The 21,351-nt window shown below is 47.3% G+C and overlaps 1 protein-coding gene across 7 annotated transcripts in view; it reads right to left on the minus strand.

Moving 5' to 3' along the window:
• The window catches only part of LOC144802186 (uncharacterized), a 259,636-nt gene that overhangs the window by 172,882 nt on the left and 65,403 nt on the right, over positions 1-21,351 (minus strand). For 2 of the 7 annotated variants that reach the window (XM_078671799.1, XM_078671797.1), the window contains exon 2: positions 18,687-18,862. The exons of 4 other annotated variants lie outside the window; for them this stretch is intronic. The gene's annotated coding sequence lies outside the window, so the exon portion shown is untranslated. Of the gene's footprint in view, positions 1-18,686; positions 18,866-21,351 lie in introns of all 7 variants that reach the window. One more of the 7 variants, XM_078671798.1, reaches the window with a different exon arrangement.

Raw genomic sequence — 21,351 nt, forward strand, 5'->3', positions numbered from 1 at the left:
CTACATAAAGGCCTCATCCATACAACACACGTCCTATGTTGTAGGCATGATCGTTATAATTCATCACACCACATCTTGTCGTGATAAAGGTCTGTGCCATGTGCCAGCGGGGTAATTATCATGAACAGCAGACCCTGCTCCATAGTTCAGCTGTTTAGAACATGACTGGTGCCTTTTACAATATTCGTTAGACTTACCTTCGCCCTCAGAGCAGGCAGACGCAGGCAGGGACTACTGGAGTGGTCATGAAAGAAAGATCTGAATTTTCAAAGTGCAATTGTGAAAGAAAGCACCCTGAAGGAAGAATACAGCTTGCTCAAGATGGGCAGGCCTGCAAAGTGTGTGTCCTACTAACAGATTTACTAGTGATCTCGGCGACAAGAAGTGTGTCCATGTCAAATGCAGTGGTTTATAAAAGCCTCATGTGGCCCAAATCAGTGAGGGACGGCCTGCAGGTGACCACCAGAACCACGGATAGTGTGATCCCAATGCATGGCCATTCAAGCAATATACACCCTACAGATTCAAGATGGGGGTCTGCGGAAGGGGGGTTCCACTTCCGGTCCCCATGTTACAGTCCAGGACATCCCATGCTTTACCACATATAAGCTAAAGAGGCAAATAGAAGCAAGTCCACTCCTTGTTTGTTAAACTCGCAGGAACAGACTGTACACAGTGCTAAACTCGTCTTGCTGCCACTTATAGAAACAATAGAAGCTTCCTCACAGATTTGTGTTACTACAAAGGCCCCCATGTTTCTGTGATGCATTGGCTATCCCTATGGTGCAGCTTTAAAAAAGACCACAAAATGTGACAAAGGCCAGCATTCTTTCTGGTAGGGAACTAAGAGGAAAACTGCTCACACTTTACAATAAAAGGGTTGTGAACGTGCATGAAAAAATACAATTGCAATTTGAAATGTATTGACTCATTTTCGGATACAAATGGGCTAAACTTAATTCACAGGGGAGTTGACAAAACCCATGACGGATGCCCAATATTCAGGCCATACATTATAAATGTCTGTTTCCATAAACATTCTTAAAATATTGAGCTTCGAGTGTGCCTTCGCCCCATTTCTAAGCGCTCCCAGGTTCATTAGATATGGAAACTGAAGTACGCAAAGTTGAAATAACTTGCCCAGGATCGCACTGTGCCAACTGGGAAAGTAGGGGTTAGAATACAGATATCCTAGTGCCATAATCAGCAATGTATCACTGTGCTTTGTACATTCAGGGCAGTGGCTCGCACTGCACCAAGCCCTTCTCGCTTCTCGGCATGTCCTGCACCCTCCCTTCAAGACCTGCCTGGACTCGTTCCCCTGCTCTACCTCCTTCCCTTTGAAACAGCTGCTCTCCTCGGATCTGAGCTCTGATCCCTCCTGGCACAGCTCCTGCTGAGCCACTTCTAGCAGCACTAATCCAGTCTGTCAGATTCTGCTTCATTAACATTAAATCTCCCTCGGGCCTCTTTCCTTCACTGGCTGTTCCTGGTTCTTCTTCCTAACTCTAATCTGTCCTTGACATCAGATACCACCTGGGTTCACCAGCACCACTCCATGTAACCCACTCAACCCTTTTACAGCCCGCAGCTTCTGCTGCCTGCTCCACCTCAGGTCCCACCCCGGTCAACCCGCATCGCTCCACCCTTCCCATTCCACCCTTTTACAACACAGTTTCCGCTGCCTGCTCCACGGCATCTCGGACTCCGGGTCCACCAACATCCTTCCACGGAACCCGCTCCATCCTTTTACAGACCACAGCTTCCATTGCCTGCTGTGTTTCATCTCGGATATCAGGTCCCACCCGGTCCACCAGCATCGCTCCTCGCAACCCGCTCCACCCTTTCACAGCCCACAGCTTCCATTGCCTGCTGCGTTCCATCTCAGATATCAAGTCCCACCCGGTCCACCAGCATCGCTCCTCGCAACCCGCTCCACCCTTTCACAGCCCACAGCTTCCTCTGCCTGCTCCACTCCCTCTCAGACTTCAGGCCCACCAACGCCAGCCCCACGCCACCCGCTCCACCCTTTTACAGCTATCTGGTCCCACCCGGACCACCAGCACCACTCTATGGAATCCATTCTACCCTTTTACAACCCACAGCTTCCATGGCCTTCTCCACCCCTGGCAGATCCTTCTGCTCATCAATCACTTCAACCAGCTTTAGTTGATCTTTGTCCGGGCATCTTGAACACTGCTCTGATGAACTTCCTGTCTACCCTCGCTATCAACTGAGGCTACTACAGGATATCCCCCAATTCATCCCAGAACAAAACATTAAGATGCTTTTTCAGTTACTGGTGTTCTCCAGACTAGACTTTGGCAACTCCCTTCTTGACTGGTCTGTCCAGATTTCCCAGAATGCACTTCGCTCTGCAATATTTGATCCAGTAACTTAAAAATAAATAAATCAGGTCATATTACTCCAGATCTACTAATGTAACTAATATGGTTACCTATAGATGCTAGAGCAATTTATATGACTGTGCCCACAAGTTACTTCACACTTCCACCCCCAGGCCCCCCAAACTAGCCCACAAAGCTGAATATCATAGCAGCTTCTGATCTTGTTGCAGCTCTGAAAACCAACTTTCAAGAAAAGATTACACTATGACAAAGCCCTCCTCAGGGAGTGCGAAGAGAGGCTGGAATTAGATTACAGGACCGGAGGCTTCAGATTATGCTTCTCAATCTTTACTGCAAAAACACAGCAGCCAATGAAAATGCATATTTTTATAATAACAGTATAACAAAACTACATTTCCCATGATGCACATATGTATAGGCACGCCCCCACAGTCCATAAGAACCCTTAGCGTGCTGCCATCTTCCTCTTTCTTTGCTGCTCACAGCGAGATAAGTGCACTTTGTTCCCTCCATTTGCTGTTGTTTGCATGTTTTGTAGTGATTTTAATAGCTTTCTGCTTTAATGAAGATTACGATTTATTTATGACATGATAATGCTATGTTCGGATGATATATGCCTTGTGTAATTTCTGAATAGAGTTTGAGGGAATTGTGCATTAGCGGGCGAGCGCTTTGTTGTTTGCGCGTCGCTCTGGCCCGCTGTCATTTGCATTCCTCGTTGGCACTAGATTCACGCCGGTATAGGTTGTGTGGAGGTGGCGGTCGTTGACCGGGTGCAGACCGATATCCTCCTTGTTCAGTGAGCCTTTGTTCCCGGTTAGTAATCTCCCCCCATCAGGCGCACGCTCCTCGCGCATGCGCAAGGACTTCCCTCATCGCCCTGTGACGCTGCAGGTACCGGGTGGCTCTCGGCGGCGACGCACTCCCCAACGTGCTGAATTTGGGCCTGTTTTGGGTGGTTTTTAGGTCTCGTGACCTTAAATGCGCGCAAGCGCATTGAGGAACGAGAATTCAAGTGCTCAAAATGCTCATGAAACCACCAGCTTTTTGCTGGCGTTTTCATGCAGTTCATGTGAACCACGTGTTCAAACATGAACGCGCATCAGCCTCCCTCCATTTGCCGCACAGCACATCAAAGGGCTTCGCCCAGCGTGCGCTCTGCGGCTTCTCGGCTTCTCCTCCCCTAACTTCCTTGCATTTCTCCTCCCCCTCCCCAGCCAGCTTCCCCCAGGCCGTGTTCCCTCATCCCTCGCACCCCCTCCTCCTTCGGCTTATCACATTCTTCAAACTAAAAATGCGTCCCCGCTTGTAGGATGCAGGGGCCTAAAGTGATTGCATTAACCAAACTAGTTTTCCTACCCAATTTTTTTTCCCCGACAGATAAAGGTAAGTTGCATTTATATTTTCCATTTAAGGTATGTGCGTTGTATTGTGTATGTCTGTACGTAAACATCTACCAAAATCCCCCAGGATCAGAGATCACTTACTTTTATTTATGCACTTTGACTGCTGCCCAGATCAGCGATGAGTGCTTGGCAAAGAATAAATAGTAATAATAAAATACATTTTCATGCAGATTTTAATAATGCTAATCAGTAAGTGGCCACATCAAAGGCTCTGTTCCACTTTCACACACACAGCAACACTTACAGACACGCAACGCCACTCACACCCACGCAAGCCCGCTATCATCCACGCAACACCACACTCACCCACGCAACGCCACTCACCCAAACAACACCACTCACACACGCAACGCAACTCATCCACGCAACGCAACTCATCCACACAACGCAACTCATCCACACAACGCCACTCATCCACGCAACGCCACTCATCCACGCAACGCCACTCATCCACGCAACGCCACTCATCCACGCAACGCCACTCACACACGCAACGCCACTCACACACGCAAGGCCACTCACACACGCAAGGCCACTCACACACGCAACGCCACTCACACACACGCAACGCCACTCACACACACGCAACGCCACTCACACACACGCAACGCCACTCACACACGCAACGCCACTCACACACGCAACGCCACTCACACACGCAACGCCACTCACACACGCAACGCCACTCACACACGCAACGCCACTCACACACGCAACGCCACTCACACACGCAACGCCACTCACCCACGCAACGCCACTCACCCACGCAACGCAACTCACTCAAAGCCATTCACACACACGCAGTGCCACTTTCACCCACACTGTGCAGTGCACAATAGGTCTCGCAGTAGGAAAGTTGGAGCTATTGGTTTTGTAAATGACAAAGCCCTTTATGTTTTTAAAATGAAAACAAAAATAAAAGGCATTGTTATTTGCAATTGTAATAGCTCCAACTTTCCTACTGCGAGACCTATTGGCAACGCCAGTGCTTGATAGATGAGCGTCAGCTTTTTTCTTAGTCTTCAATAAATTCGAAATAAATCAACGTGTGAAATACACTCAGGTTATTTACACTTTGTGTGCGAGCTAGTCATACGCACCAGCTTTAGCTTTACAATAAATTGTGCAAACAAATCCAGAGTCCATATAAAAGCCAAGAGGAACAAGCATTGGCATGGCCAATAGGTCTCGCATTTGGGACCTTATAAGTATTTAGTTATGCAGCACAATATCCCTGGTGCAACAACATCAACTGTTGCGTTGCTAAACACTTATAAGGTCCCAGACACGAGACCTATTGGCTATGCTAATGCTTGTTCAGTCGTGTTTGGGCGGCGCGTTAGCAGCGCGAATATCCCCATAGTTCAAACGTTTTTCTCACGATCATCGCTCTGCCTTAGTGATCGCCTGTAGCAGGTTGTAAAATTCTGGCCAGAAGAGAGTGAGCACATGCTCTGTTTATTATTGCATTGGCCTGGGTCTCTGACCCTTCAGACTACAGCTTTGCGGAGGGGGTCTTTAGGTAAAACTTTTGTGTGCTGGTGGGCTGACCCCCCCATTACCCCTCCTTGTGGCTGTGAAAGGGACTCACAGAGAACTTCATTTTCAATTGTATTGCATATAGCTATTTGTTATAGCTTCACGCCACCCTTGAAAATGGCTGAGTGGGATCAATACCCAGAAGAGTATGCGGAGGAGGAGACATATGACGGACAGCAGGAGGCTGTTTTGGAGGACAACCTGGTAAATGCTTTGGACGCCTCGGTCCAGTCCTCTGTGAACAGGGCTATGGAGACCACGGTCCCGCAGACTGTCCAACAGGCTTTAGCTGCGGCTCTGCACACTATCAGGAAGCAGCTAGAGGGCTTCGCCAAGAGACACAGCTACGACAAAAAGCCGCATAAGAAGAAGTCAGAGGCTTCCACATCTGACCAGGGCTCTTCTAAACCAGTGCAGTGGCCACATGCACAGGCTCTTTCCACGTTGCCCGCTAGTGGGACGGCTGAACACTCCTATTCCGGTACTAAGGCCAAAGCTAAGTCTAAGAGCTACATAGATACAGATACCGACACTGCCACCACAAATACAGATACCGACACCGGCACCTCGGAGGAGCCTCCCCCACCAAAAAAGGCGAAGACAACTCCGCTGTCAGGGGCGGATCCTTCCTCTACCCCTTTCACCTTTGATCCTTCCGACATCATGCACCCTCGATCCTCAGACTGGGTGCCTCCCCCCACAGTTTCGGCCTATCTTCATGAAAACTTGAGGAAAAACTTCCCCAGGGAAGTATGCAATCGCCTAAAGTCCGAATGTCCGCGCCCCGAGCTGCCGGACAAAGTGGCGGAGACGCCCGAAATTGACGCAAGCCTGCTAACATTCCTGCGAAAATCCTCAAAGAACCCCAAACGTGGCATCGACCGCGCCTGGTGGGGATGCCAGGACAAACTGCTGGACGTTGTGGGCCCTTTGGCCAAAATCCTGGAAATGGCCTTGGCGGCCAAGGAGTCCTCTCTCCCGATAGACCCATATATTTTGGCAGGTTGGACCCAACGGGCCATATGCATCATAGGCAACGCAAATTGCGCAATCTCATCGGAAAGGCGGAAGTCACTCCTGATTCGGATGGACAGCACCCATACGGAGCTGGCGGATGCAGAACCCGGACCCCTTGCGACGGGACAGCTCTTTGGGGAGCGCTTCGTCAAGGACGTTGCAAAGCACGTCGGTACGCTTACTACCCTGGATAAAGCGCAATCTGGGATAAAACGAGTTTTCAACCAGGGTGTTTTTAATCGTGCCGGGTGAGGCGGGGGCTGCTCGTCAGGCCGTGGAGGTCACCAAGGTTCCCAGAGAGGCGACTTCGGTCGTGGAAGAAATGACTATGATTCCACTCGCGGAGGTACCTTCTATCCATCCCGCAGAAGGTTCAACAGAGGGCGTTTCCAGTCCGGCAACAACAGGGCGAACTTCAAGGCCCAGCAGCCCACAGGTGAGCGTTGTAGACCTTTCTCTTCTTCCTTTGGGGGGTCGCACTCAACTCTGTCTTCGTCAGTGGCAGTAGCTAACTCAGGACTCCTGGGTGTTGCAAACAGTGCAGGGTTCTCAGTTAGAGTTTTACTCTCGTCCATTTCAGTCAAGTCCCCCAGCAAATCTCCATTTTTTCCAACAAGATCGCAGTTTTATAGACAAGGAGATTGCAGAGTTGCTGTGGAAGCATGCAATAGCACCATCCAGGGGGCCTCACGGCTTCTGCAGCAACATATTTATTGTACAGAAGAAAGGAGGTGGGAACAGACTGGTTCTGAATCTCAAAGAATTCAATCAATTCCTAACGTACAACCATTTCTAGATGGAGGGTATCCATCTTCTAGCGGATTTGCTGCAGAAAGGAGATTGGATGGTCAGGTTAGATCTCAAGGACGCATACCTATCCATTCCAATCTTCCCGCCACATCGCAGGTTCCTCCAGTTCAGCTGGAACGGCCGATGCTACGAATATTTGGCTCTTCCTTCCGGGCTCTCCTCAGCTCCTTGGTGCTTCACCAAGGTGATGAAACCAGTGGTGGCCCATCTCATAGAAAGGGGTATACAGCTCATAATATACCTTGACGACATCTTGATCATGGCACAGAATCAAGCAACACTCAGGCAGCACCTCGTCCTTACGACAACGCTGTTTCAGAGCCTAGGTTTTGTTATCAATCCAAAGAAGTCGGTGATTGTTCCAACTCAGAGGATAGACTTCCTCGGATTCACGATAGACTCACAGTCGGCCCAACTGTGCCTTCCAAAGACGAAACTAAAGGACCTAAAGAAGGAGATCCTAAAGTTATTGAACAGTCAAACAGTCACACTCAGGGCGATAGCAAGAGTAGGGGGGATATTGGCCTCATCCATTCAAGCGATATTCTCGGGCCCTCTTCATTACAGGGCCCTTCAACGCCTAAAAATCAGACATCTCCAGAAGGGACTGTCCTATTCGGACGTCATCCCACTGTCACAGGAAGTCAGGTCAGAGCTACAGTGGTGGCTAGGCCATGTGGACGCCTGGAACGGCAGAGCAATCTTCGGATCTCAGCCAGAGGTGATAATCGAGTCAGACACCAGCCGATGGGGCTGGGGCGCACGCTGCGGGGACATCTCCACGGGCGGCAGGTGGTCTCCGCAAGAACTTTCCTTGCACATAAATTGCTTAGAACTGCTCGCAGGGTCGTTCGCAATTCGGATGCTATCCCCGAGGCAGACCTCATGTTGCATCCTCCTCCGCATGGACAATGTGTCAGCGGTGAGGTACATCAACAAGTTGGGCGGCACGAGATCGTCTCTTCTTGTGCAGATAGCCAAGGATTTTTGGCATTACTGCATCACGAATCAGATCTCTGTGATGGCAGAATACATCCCAGGTCAGTCCAATCAGGTGGCGGATTGGAACTCCAGGCACCTCAGGGACTTCAGCGACTGGAAGTTGCATCCCGAAGTCTTCCAGTGGCTTCAGAAGATTTGAGGTCCATTCCAGACGGACCTCTTTGCCTCCAGACTCACTTATCGGATTCCCCAGTTTTTCAGCTGGAGGCCGGATCCATTGGTGAAGGCGACCGATGCCTTTCTGCAGGACTGGTCGAATGCGATACAGTATGCGTTTCCCCGTTCTTGCTGATCCCCAGAGTGATGACGCAGGTCATCAGGCAACGGGCGGAGTTAGTCATGGTGAGGTCGTGGTGGAAGTCCCAGTCGTGGTTCCCCAAATTGTTACAATGGAGTTGCGATCTTCCCAGGTTACTACCGGAGTCGGAATCGCTGTTGCTGGGTCCTCTTCAGGAGCAGCATCCATTGATTCTAGAGGGCAGGCTCACGCTGATGGCATGGAGGCTTTCAGGGAACAATGGCAAATGCCAGGAGTTTCGGACAGGACTTTGGATTTTATCAGACAGGCATGGGCACCTTCTACCAGAAATCGGTATTCCTCAGCCTGGAAGAACTGGGTGGATTGGCGCGTGGAACGACGTTTGGATCCCGTGGGAGCGGAATTACCCCATGTGTTGAATTTTTTGTCAGATAAGGCGGCGGAAGGTCTGGCTTATCGTTCAGTTAACAACTTCCGATCGGCCATTTCTGCGGGGCATTCCCAGATAGACGGGAAACCTGGTAGGTATGCACCCGGTAGTATGCAAATTGCTTAAAGGTATTAAGGTTGCCAACCCTCCCCAGCCCAAATATAGGGGTCTGTGGGACGTTTCCTTAGTGATATCTTTATTCAACAAATGGCCTGTTAATGCACTCCTATCTAGGAAGCAGCTATCTGCCAAGCTGGCCATGCTGCTTTGCCGGTCGTCGTGCAGACGTTCCTCGGATGTGAGAGCTCTCGACGTTACAGGTAGAGTATTTACCCCTGAAGGGGTTTCATTTCACATTACAGGTCGTACTAAAACATTGTCAAGACATATTAATTATAATGCTTTTCCAGAAAATGAAAAATTATGTGTGGTACAATGTTTAAAGACATATGAGGAATGCACGAGGGCCTTAAGGCCTCAAGGTTGTTGTCAATTGTTGATAGCACTGAGAAACATTTTAAACCTGTGGCGGCCGCCACCATTGCCAGATGGCTTCGATTCATAATGCAAGAAGCTGGTATTGACACGCAAATATTTGGTGCTCATTCTGTGAGAGGCGCAATGGCGTCAAAAACGTTCATATTGGGGTCTAACATTCAGGACATTATGCGTTGTCCAGATTGGTCCTCTGAGTCGACATTTAAGACAATTTATTATAAGCCGGTGGGTGATATTACTTCTGTGGTTTTTAAAGAGTGTTAAACTAGCATAATCTGAAGCCTCCGGTCCTGTAATAGAATCTAAAATTTGCTAGCATTCGCGCCAAGAATTTTCAATTCTATTAAGGACACGGAGGCGAGGATTATCCCACCCGGCTTGGTTAAGTGTAACAAGCTTGCCCACCCATATATTCAGTGGTTACAGTTGTTACATTTCCTTTGTTTCAGGATCAGACAAGAAGTCTGACTAGACGAAGACGGCTGACAGGATCATACGCTTGAGGACCATATTTTCTTCCACGTTGGAGGAGTTGTACAATTATTCAAGTTATCGTTTGGACTTGTGTTCGCTTCAAAGAAAGAGGAAGATGGCAGCACGCGAAGGGTTCTTATGGACTGTGGAGGCGTGCCTATACATATGTGCATCATGGGAAATGTAGTTTTGTTATACTGTTATTTAGAAAAATATGCATTTTAATTGGCTGCTGTGTTTTTCCAGTAAAGATTGAGAAGCATAATCCTTGCCTCCGTGTCCTTAATAGAATTGAAAATTATTGGCGCGAATGCTAGCAAATTTTAGATTCTGTCTTCCAAGGTTAACGTACCACTACTTATCTGGCTCTCTTTAAGAAAGAGATGAATCTTCCCTTCTTTCAAAGACACTTCTATACATCACACTCTCTCCTCACCTTTGTATGGCTGTTATGTTCCTGTATAACCCCTCACGTCCCTTGTCGGACACATTTCTTGTATGAAGGATTCCACATTGACTTTGTTGATTGTTTTGTTTTTCAACCAGATTGTAAATGTTTCTGCTTTGTAACCTCGTCTTTGTGCAACACATCCAGTGAATATTCGTGCTACATAAAACTTCAAAAATAACACCCACGCCCGGTGCTGTATTTTAAGATCTGTCTGCTCAGGGATTGCAGTTCAATAACATGGCCTCTGTGGCTGTGCCCTGGACTGCTATGCTATGCTATACTGAGCTCCGGGGGTGGCTCCTCCATGTGGGCGGAGGAGTGTCGCCCCACTGCTTTCTTGCAGTGTGAGAAGCAAGAGGGTTTGGTTGGGGTCTGGTCTGCTTGAGGGAAGGGGAGGAGTGGCTAGCCCAATGTTGCGGGCCCGGACTGTTTGGCAGGAGCATCAAGCCCGATTGGGACAGGAGTCCTTACCTTGGACCACTTCCAACTTCCTATCGGAGATGGCTGGCGAGAGTAAAAGTGCCATTCTCATGAACCTCTCTAATAGGCTAAAGAAACATCCAGACGCTGGAGGCATTGCGTCACTGACCCAGTGCCTGCTGGGAAACATCATTTGAAATTAATCGCGGGTCACAAATCTTGTGGTGACACATATGTGGGACTGACTAGAGTGGGTCATGGCATGGGAGGGGAGGGTGCGCGGGGGATGGAACCGGGGAGGAGGGGTGAGGGGAACAAACCTCATGCTCCCCAGTCCCACCACCTGCACCCACCACGGGGGCACGAGTATGACCCCCGTCTGGAGTTGCCTCCCGGTTCAAGGGCCGTTCGAGGTCTTTCCACCCGCCGGTTCACTGTAATGGCGGGAACGCTCCATAGCAGGAACGTCTCCTTTTGCTTTGGGTCTGTAGCCCTACCACTTAGTAGGGCTTTCTCCCACTATCCAGGTTCAGCCCCATGGTACTGGACGGGCGGCTTAGGCTGTCGGGGCTCTCCTGGTCAGTTCCCCCACCCCTCCACATGACAGCTCACCCCACCGGAGCAGCTACCTGGCCCACCCGGTCTTAATGCTGCAAGGGAGGCCCGTCGTTGAGTCTCCATACAGGGGATTCCTTTGCCTCACTCCGTTCCGGCAGCCTGTTTTAGCCACCAGAATGGAGCACCCAACGAGCCAGTAGACGTAGCTCCAATAGGGAGGCATTACAGCACGCTAGACACATCCCCAATCAACAGGGCTGAATGACTTGTGCATACTTCCTCTGGGACACAACTATTCACGATAACTTTGCAGAGGCAGCTTAAAGGGGCCTTAACTACTGAGGCGATACATCCCCAGGGCAGTGGGAAGAAACTTTGCCAACCAATTTGAGATTGTTGCACTATTTGCCATGTCTGTTTACTGATGGAGGTAGATAGTAACTGATTTGTCACTGAATGTATGTTCTGTGCACTTACAGCTGGACACCACGAGATGGTCCTGAGCATAGAGAGTGTACGTGACTGTGTTGCACATTAGGTAAGCACCTAGACACGGATATATAGGAACAGTTACCCTCTGAAAAGAAGAGGGACACTGATCATCTGGCCACACAACTCCAGCGGTGGCTTGTATTATTCACATTATCATTTTTACTTTATTCAACATTGCAGAGTGACTGGACACTCCGGTACTGACGAATGCCTGGTGGCAGAAACATGTTGACCTAGTGTATTTGGGTATATCTGTTGAATGCCTATCTGCCTCACTTTTTAACCATGTCGCTTTGACCACCCAATAAAATTTCAGCGGACTCAGACATTTTTAGATCACCACTTTTACCACCATATGCACTCTGCCCCTCACTCACATCCTACTGACACTCATCCTCAGGGAAAACACCTCAGCTCCGCCCGTAAGCCCACACTTTTGTGTGAGGAGGGAACCTATATGATGAAGCATGTCACCTTCTGGTGAGTGAGGGTTCTTGTCCGGAGGGAAACACAAAGTGACTGGCCCCCTCATGATTAAAGAGGTTCTGATAGGTTTGAAGGAAAGCGCAAGGGGAAAAGCCTGGTGTCTAGACGGTCCAGTTGACGTTTATTAGGCTGCTATTGAATTGTGGAGACCAATCTAAACTAGGATTTTTATTATTGCTGCGACAGAGGGGACCCCCCCCTTCGTGGGGGAACTCAGTGATCATACCCATCTATAACAAGCATTGGCTAAGCCAACAGGTTTCGCCTTTTGGACCCCTGTCCCAATGCTTGTTTTGCCAACACTGTGCATCATCATTAAAAATAACACTGTATGTTTCTCAAATATGCTTTAGTAATACTGTAAAAGTAATGTTAAGCAACATATGCATGGTTTGTCATGAATGAAGTTAGGAAACAATGTATGTGTACGCATAAGTTGTAAAAGTTTGGTTAGTAATGCAACAAAATTGTACAGGTACAGTTAGAGTATTTTTGTGTTGCTTAGTTATTTCTAACATTGCTTAGTACATATGTGTACATTGCTTGCAGTTGCATGTTATATTTAATGCGAGCATAAGCAATATGTATGCCGAGGAGCTAAATATTTCCAGCGGCTTTCATAAAGATGCCCAACTTTGGACTAATGCTCTTCCCGTGTCTCTAAACACTTGCAGTGGTTTCAGGTCGTAATCTTTCCACACCTCTGATCATAGACAGCTCTGGGATAATATTTCCGCCAGATGTTGAAATATTTGCAAAGGTTTACATCCAATCAAGGGTGTAGCTTCCATCGGTGCAGCAGGTGCAGTGGCACCAGTGACCCATTGAATCCTGAAAATTGCTGTATTTTACTACTCCTACAGCAGTCCTGCTTGCACTAGGTCTGAAGACTTTCTTGATGCGCTACTGCTTGTGGCTGGAGCTTCTTGGAGCCCGTAGATCTCTGGAGAAGAGAGTCAACAAGCGTTGGCAACAGCAAGTCAAATCGGTGCACAGGGATACTGCTCCAGCAGTTCCGAATAGGGAGAATGGCTTCAAACTTGCTGTGAAGACAGAGCAAGCCTCGAGGGCATTGCAGATTCACCACCTGTGTTGATGAATCTTCAAGAGTCCGTGGAAGCTCAGGAACAGCAGAACAGTCAGCTTTACTGCGATGCCTGCAGTTGCAGGGGAGTTCCCTTCTGTTTGAAACGGCTCCCTTGAGCCATTGAGCTAAAGAGCTTTTGGAGATTCATCTATGCATCTGTACGCCTGTGAGAGGTACTGAGACTTGAAAGGATTGTGGCAGCTTGCTCAGCAACCTCAGATAAATTTCGTTTTTTACCTCTACTGATGAAGGATAACATCCAGAAACACACGTGTCTAGCACTAACCTGCATCAACTTTGGTGAAACACTTCGGCAAAAACTCAAGTAAGCATTTAAAATTAACTGCATTTACCATAATGCTAAGGGGGGGACTGTGCTGGGAGGTTTAAGCAGTGTGCTCCCATCTCCCTTCAGTTTCCTTTGGAAGTCTTGGATGTCCACAAGTCTGTAGAAGAACCTATATAGAGCACAGAAGACGCAGAAGACTGGCAGGACGACGAGACCAGGAGCAGCAGGAGTCTTCCCAGTTGCAGTCTCGATTCCCAAAGTGAAGTCCAACGAAATCCAAAGTGTCCAGACAGTTAAAGATGAAGTGGTTTAGGATCTGAATCTTGTCCCAGGACAAATCTAAGGAACCACACACAGGTAAGCCCCTAAGTACCCTAAACAAATGGTTGGGATGATTCAGGGGTCCCTCCCTCAGGAGGGGCTGGCCAGTGGGGAGGATAACTCCCCTGTCCTTTGTCCAGTTTCGCGTCAGAGGGGGAGTCAATGACTCCTTGAACTGGTTCCAACTGGAGTATGCAAGGAGGGCACCAAATGTGCCCTTCAAAACACTCTAGTGGCGCTGGCAAGTGCCCCACCCTAGCTAAAACTCAAAGTACTGTCTGGGAGGTAGTCAAACCTCCCTGTGACAGGAAACCTATTGTCCTGCCTTCTCCTGCTCAAGCCTGGCTCAGCAGCAGGAGTGCAGAATCATGTCTCTGGTCAGCAGCAGCCATAGTTTGCTGTCCGGGTCTGGAAGACTGGTACTGGGAGCACCAAGGGCTTCCGAGAGGGGCCCTACAGTGCATGGAATCCTACCTCCAACACAGTTTACAGTCTTGGGTTGGGATTCCAACATGTTTGATGCCAAACACACCAGGGTTCGTTACAGCCAGTTTAGAGTTAACTATTGCGTACTGATGCATGGCCACTCTGTATCGCTGATGCACTTACAACCCGAGAATGGACTTGGATGATTGTAGGGGTGTCTTGCTCATGCAGGGGCACCGTGACACTTTTAACCGGGCACCCTGCCTTCAGGATTGGAAGGCCTGCCATCGGTATTGGAAGGCCTGCCTTAGGGGTGACTTATAGGGTTTAATTGCAGTGACCTCAGATATAAGAAACCCTACATCTGTCATAAGTAGTGCTAGCAGTAGCTTACACACAGGCCTGTAGTCACAATTTCAGTGGTCTCTCATGGGAGGCATAATACATGCTTGAACCCATGGGGGACCCCTAATGTACATGCGCTTTGGGTACCTTAATATCATATACTAGGGATTTACAAGGGTACACCAGTAGCCAAACTGGGGTGTACCCAAATACTCATCATGGCTAATTTAGGGAAGAAGTACAGAGACTGGGGTCCTGATTAGCAGGATCCCAGCAAGAAAAACAATGACACCAGCAAAAAAAGGGGTAGCCATGAAAGCAGATCCTACTTTCCTACGCTATCTGTCCATGAAACAAATGTCTGGGCTGTGAGAGTCCTGGTAGTCAAAAGTCTCATACTTGTGCTTGGTTGCCGATCTCATATTTAACAAGATACAGTTTAGTTTAAAAGATGGGCTTACTTGAGAGTTAGGCAAAAGGCCATTGCCTACTTATCTCGTATAACGTCAAGTAAACAAGCATGGAGACAGTTTTCACAAACTAAGGGGCCGATTAGGATGGCGGACCGACTTTGTCCGTCCGCCATCCTGTCGTGGGTAGGGACCGTTCGCCATGAGGGCGGAGGTCCCGTGCGTCGAATTAGGATGCACCCGCCACAGTGGTGGGTGCATCCCGCATTTTTAACATTGCGGCGCCCGCTGCAATGCTAAAAATGCACAAAGCACAACACGACAGGCACCGCGCGGTGCCTGCCATGTTGCACTTTGAAACGCAGGGGGGGTACCATAGGTACCCCCCATGTGCACCCTTCACCTTGGGGGCCCGCAACGGGAACCCAAAGCAAAGACCGTATGCCTTTCCAAAAGGCATAGTACCGCAGGCATCGTAATATGGTTGGCGGTGTCTCGCAGACACCACCACCATATGTACGCACTTTTTCCACCGGTCGCAAAGGCGAACGGCGGAAAAGCGGCGGACGGTCTTCCCGTCTGCCGCGGACCCCCCAGCCATCCTAATGTGGCGGGGGTTATTCCAGTAAGGATGGCGGACGGATTGCTACCGCCAGCCCGGCGGGGGCAATCCCTCCGCCATCCTAATCGGCCCCATAGTTGGCTTCAACCAGATTAAAATTAAAGTGATTGCAAGAAGGACCCTTACTTCTTGTGTTGAGCTGCAAAAGCGACAATTTAGTATAGCAAAATAATTGCTCATGGGTCCTGGCGCAGGCCGCAGTCCGGCCGCGGATTGGTGCAGATGGGTTTGCCTTTGGCGTGCCTTCAGCGTGTACGCTGCGGAAACGCAGTCTGTGATCCAATTTCAGAGCAGGCAAGGGGTGTGGCCGGTAGTAACTAATAGCAGAAGAGTGAGACACTTGCAGAGAAACAGTGATTGGGCTAAAAGAAATGCTGAAACCGGGGTCCAGCATCCCTACACCGAGTTCAGGCTCCCCTGAAACTTGGCGAGTACTGGTAAATTAAAAACCAAACTTAAAGAAAAGTGAGAAAAGTCAACTCATAAAATAATCAGACAGAACCTGTGTCAGACCGTAGGTTTGGAGCCAGGCGCATCCATAAAATTCCGATCAAGTCGGCGTACAATGAAAATAAATGAGGGCGGTCCAGAGAGGGTCAAATCCTTGTTGGATTCAAGCAAACTAGGTACATGGGCTCTCCTCCTCCCGTTCCACCACCCACCACTTTTGCTGAGGGTGGTCCTCATACAATGTGCGAGATGCTAGCAGGGCTGCTCAGCCTCTCTCTCGGTGGTGCCTCCTGCCCCGCGCTCTGCTCAGCCCTCCCAGAGCCCGGTGCTCTGTACTCCTGCAGTGCAGAGGTCTGCTCTGGGGCTGCGGCAAGGCACGCGTTACCAAGACAACACTTTAAAGCCAGCGAAGCACTGGAGTGTCCTATTATACGCCACAGGGAGCCGGGGGCCAGGCTTAGGCCGGAGTTCACCACTTTACGGAAACTGATATGCAATAGTGCGGGTCTGGCGCCCTCCAGTGGGGGTTTAGAGAATGACGAGCAAGGGATGGATGCTCAGCAAAAAGGCAGTAACTTGGATTTTCCAAACACTTCCTTTTACCGCTGGCACCGGGGATCCGGATTATGAGGCTATTTTAGGATTTTTTTTCCAAAAGTACAACAAATTTTATAGCTGATTTGGCCATCTACTTCATAAAGTAGCGCCGCCACTGTAACTGGCACACATTTTCTCTAGACGGGCGGTTTATAATTAAGGCTCCCTGGGGCATATTATCAAGGGGGTTTATCTCCGCTTTTTTGGCTTTAAACGCCAAGAAAGCGGAGATAAAATTATCTCCCTATTACCTAGCTGTCGCTAACACCAGTTAGCGACAGCTAGTAGGAGATGGCGACCATCTTGGGCCCCACTTTGCATGTCAGTGATATTTATCACTAATGACATGCAAAGGGGGCGTGCCAAGATGTTAGCGACTAGAAACAGTCGCTAACATCGCTATCTCCTATTACCAACTTTTGGAGATATTCGCGCTAAGCGCGAATATCTCCAAAAGCTAACACCTGCCCTGAGCAGTTCTTAGCCATGTTCTCCAATGGGAGGTGGATAACATGGCTAAGAGCATTAGCTCGGTAATGCATGAATATCGCTGACTTTTCAGCGATATTCATGCATTGCGGCTGTTTTTTATCGCATTTGTGATAAACCTTGGTAATACCAAGGTTTATCTGCGATAAAAATAGCCGCAGCTCAGCGGTAAAATTTTGTCTCTAACCAAGCAATAGCGATGATTATCGCTATTGCTTGGTAATATGCACCCCTGTTTTCCGTTTTTACGGTTAAATACAGACAGAAACCCATTTATTTTCCAGTTTTAATTTAAATGTAAATGTGAATAAAAATGGAAACTCATCTCTTTTTTGAGTGATTCTAAACAGTCAGTCGTGACTGTCAGGCCAATAGCTGTGAAGATTGATAGGTAAGTGGTTAACAACTAAATACGTTATTATCAGGCTTTAACTCCAGTAGATATGCAAACGGTTGATACTAAACTGTTCATATTTTCATGTATGTGTTATTGATTTATCATCTGTGGGACTTTATATTACTGAAATATTTCATTCATTTAGATAAGAGTTTACATTTATCATTTAAATAAATATGCAAATGTACTATTTTTGCTTCATCTGTCTCACAAAACCTGAAATACGAATGGATAAATACAGATAAAATTAGCAAAAAATAACTGGATAATTACACACGGAAATGTCAAGATGATAAATACCACAAAACCGGGAGCACTATTTATTAAGTAACGAAAACTCTTGTGACAGCCCGATTGGTGTACGATTCACGCACTCATTACTAACAACACATCACAAACTGCTCATTGTGGTTTAAAAACATGGTCCTGTTTAATAAGTACGGTAGATCCGCGGGTAGAGCACATGCTCCAGAGAGGGTGTGTACACGAGTCTGCACCTTTTCATCTGCCGAGGTCGACAACCTAGGGAATGAAACGAGTGGCAGGTGATAATTTCAACTATATTAAAGTGAAATATATTGTATTATTCTCCCAGGTTGACGGACCTTTGAGATGATATGGGTATGAAACTATATACTTCTTTTGAACGGTAAAGTGGTAATGAACTAGGTAAACCAATACATTCTAAAAACTTAGTTGCAGCACTCCTACAACATTCTACGTTTTAAACTTAAGTAGTGTTACTTACATTTTTCCATTAAGCAAAAATATTCTCCCCAAAATTGAAAAGAAAATACAGCTGTATTGACATACAACTGGTACAGGGTGAAGAGAGTTTATTAGGACAGGACAGCACCACTTCCTCATTAGTGGACAGGGGCTATATATATCATACGATTTTACAGAGGGTGGGAGGGTGCACTCAGTGGAAGATTCATTTGAACCCGCGCCGTCTGTAGAAAATCCCTTAAAGACAGCCTTAAAGTCCAGGTGAACAAAGACTGGGTTTATCGGTATTTCGGCTATTAAAAATAATACTCACACATTGTCAAAGGCATTGCTGTTTTAAACTTATGTAAATCGGAAACTTGCAGCAAGAAAAGTTGCGACTGGAGGTAGGTAATCATCGCTACATAGGAACATTTCATATCATCCGGCAGACACTGCTAGTGAGCTACTAATAACGTTGGCTCCTTTGTACTTTGAAGTTTTCCAGTGCTGCTGAAACGGAATAATTAAACTCAAGTTAAAACAAGCATTTACAAAGCATTAGATCTCGCATTAGTGAAAGTTTGAGTTATTGGCATTGCAAATGATGTTTGTTAGATTTTTGTTGTTGTTTAAAAATACCCCAGCAGTGGTATAAGGAATAAAAGAAAACCCAAAAGCAAGGAAAGGGTGCAGTACCCCAGGCTGTTACTAGGTGTCCCTGTACAGTGGTTAAGGGACCTCAATTAGCCACATAAGGTACTGCATCCTTACCCGAGTCAAATGCATTTTTGCTGAGGCTCATTGCCACGTTGAACTGTTGTCCATTGCTCCTAAAAGGTTCCGATAATTCTGCTAAGTTTCCGGCGAATGTGCATTAATATTCACAGAGTCCTGCGTACAAGAGTAGCTTTTCTTTGGAACTTAGGGGACAGACATGCTTCATAGCTTCTACAGATCTACCTTCAGTACAACACCCTGACTTAAGATTGAAGGTCCCATATAATACACCTTACTTGGGAACAAGGCACAACTGTTTGTCCTTTAAACCAAATCATATTTTTAAAGTCTGAAGCAATTTCTTTGAGAACCTCCAAGTGATCGTCCATGGTCTTGTCTTACAAAACTAACATATCATTTTGGAAGATCTTGACCGCGGAATCCAGATCTTTAATGATCTTAAACAGGAGTCTCTGAAAAATATCTGAAGCCAGGCTTAATGGTAATCACTTGAAACAGAAAAGACCTAGACTGGTAATAAAAGTAGTAAGCAGTCTGGATTCACTAGCCAGCACTACTTGGTGAAATGGTGCTTTGAGACCAAAGGTAAAACAAAATATTGTTGCACCATACAACATAGACAGCATCTTGTTGATATTAGGCAATAGGTAATGATCAACTACTACAAAGTTGTTCAAAGCTCTCAAGTAAATGCACAGACGTAATTTGTGATCACCTTTCTTCAATAACATAACTGGGGTGACTTCACTTGCACTGCAGTATCATCCCAAACCATCCCCTTAAGTATGCCCTGTAGTTATTTCCTTACAATTAGGGGAACCCAATTAGTTTTTGCTTGACAGTGGACAGCATTACTTTTAAGGACAATCTTGTTCTGGTACCCTTTAAGGTTACCCAGGGCTCCCAGAGGAATTCCTCTCTGATAATACAAACTAGATCTTCATCAGGTTCTAAATCAACACCCAAGACTTGATCAGGTAAACACGGATCGAGTAGAGTATCTGATCTATAATCAGGGGTGTAGACATTTGTCAAAAATCTACTTGGCCAATAGAAAAAATGTTACAGAAATCTAACTGTCCTGAGAAGATATCTGCTTGCCCCACCTATTCCATAAAATCACTAAGGTGGGTCTGCACGGAGAGAACCTACACTGCAATCAATGCAACAAACTGTGCAATATATATTTCAAGGGCAAGTCCAACTATGTGGAGAGGTGTGGTGCAGCGGCCAGGGCAGCTGACTTCGGAGCACAGGGTTCACGGTTTGCGCTTTACAAATACGGATTTACAATTATGTAGTGCATGGTCATGCATTCTTAAATGCAACTGTTGTACTGGCTGGTTTTACAGTATGTGCGTAGATGTGTCAGTGTGCACTGCACCCAATTATCAACCAGTATGCCTGTGACAACATTTCAATTGAGGAGAAAGAGCACCTAAAGACAGAGTGTCGACTTGTATTTAACTACATTTCTTAAAGCATATTTGGCATAGACTGTCGGAATATGAACCTTTAGGACAGAAGGGTCTTCTCCATCCTAGGGCCAACTCATAGCTGTCCAGCTTAAAAAATAGTCACGTGAATATGATCTGATAAACGTGTGGATGGGAATAACTGCGCTTCTTGGCAGAGCTTATGAACAATTCATGGGGCAGCAAAATCGCGTAGCAGCAGTGCTGTATTTCACTGAGGCAGTATCACAAGTACAAACACACAAGAGGCAGTAATCGGCAGTTAAATCAATCTCTCCTTTTACATTCATGGGCAGGTGAGGTGTGATTATACTATTGTGCACTGACTGCTACATCTCTACATTCTTCTCCCCCACAAGTAGCATATGCAGCACTGGCAGTAGCAACAGTGTTCTCCTGTGCACAGTACTGGTATAATAACGGCACCAGCAGGGTAAGCTCCCCAAACATGAAGAGGTGCAGCTCCACAATAGATGTGCAAGTTTGTCTCACTGAGATTTGTGAAGTACTAGTCAGTTTTTTCTTTAAAATCCGAGTTCTCTGCCACTTGTCTCTCTCCTTTCAATATCCCCAGCCCCCCACTGCCCCCCCCCCCAAATGTGCCTGTTATCTTCTGGAAAGATCCTGTAATTCTGTTGCCGGATGCGGACATAAAAGTATTGGGAAGCCTGGTGAAAGATAAGGTTTTAACATTGCAGCAACTTGTGCAATCAGTTTGTTTTTTGCAGTAACTGAGCGTTCTGAGGGTCAAAGGGATGATGCTTGGATATTTCAAAATGGGCA

This window comes from Lissotriton helveticus, chromosome 1_2, assembly GCF_964261635.1.
Source record: "Lissotriton helveticus chromosome 1_2, aLisHel1.1, whole genome shotgun sequence".
NCBI classification, from domain to species: Eukaryota; Metazoa; Chordata; class Amphibia; order Caudata; family Salamandridae; genus Lissotriton; species Lissotriton helveticus.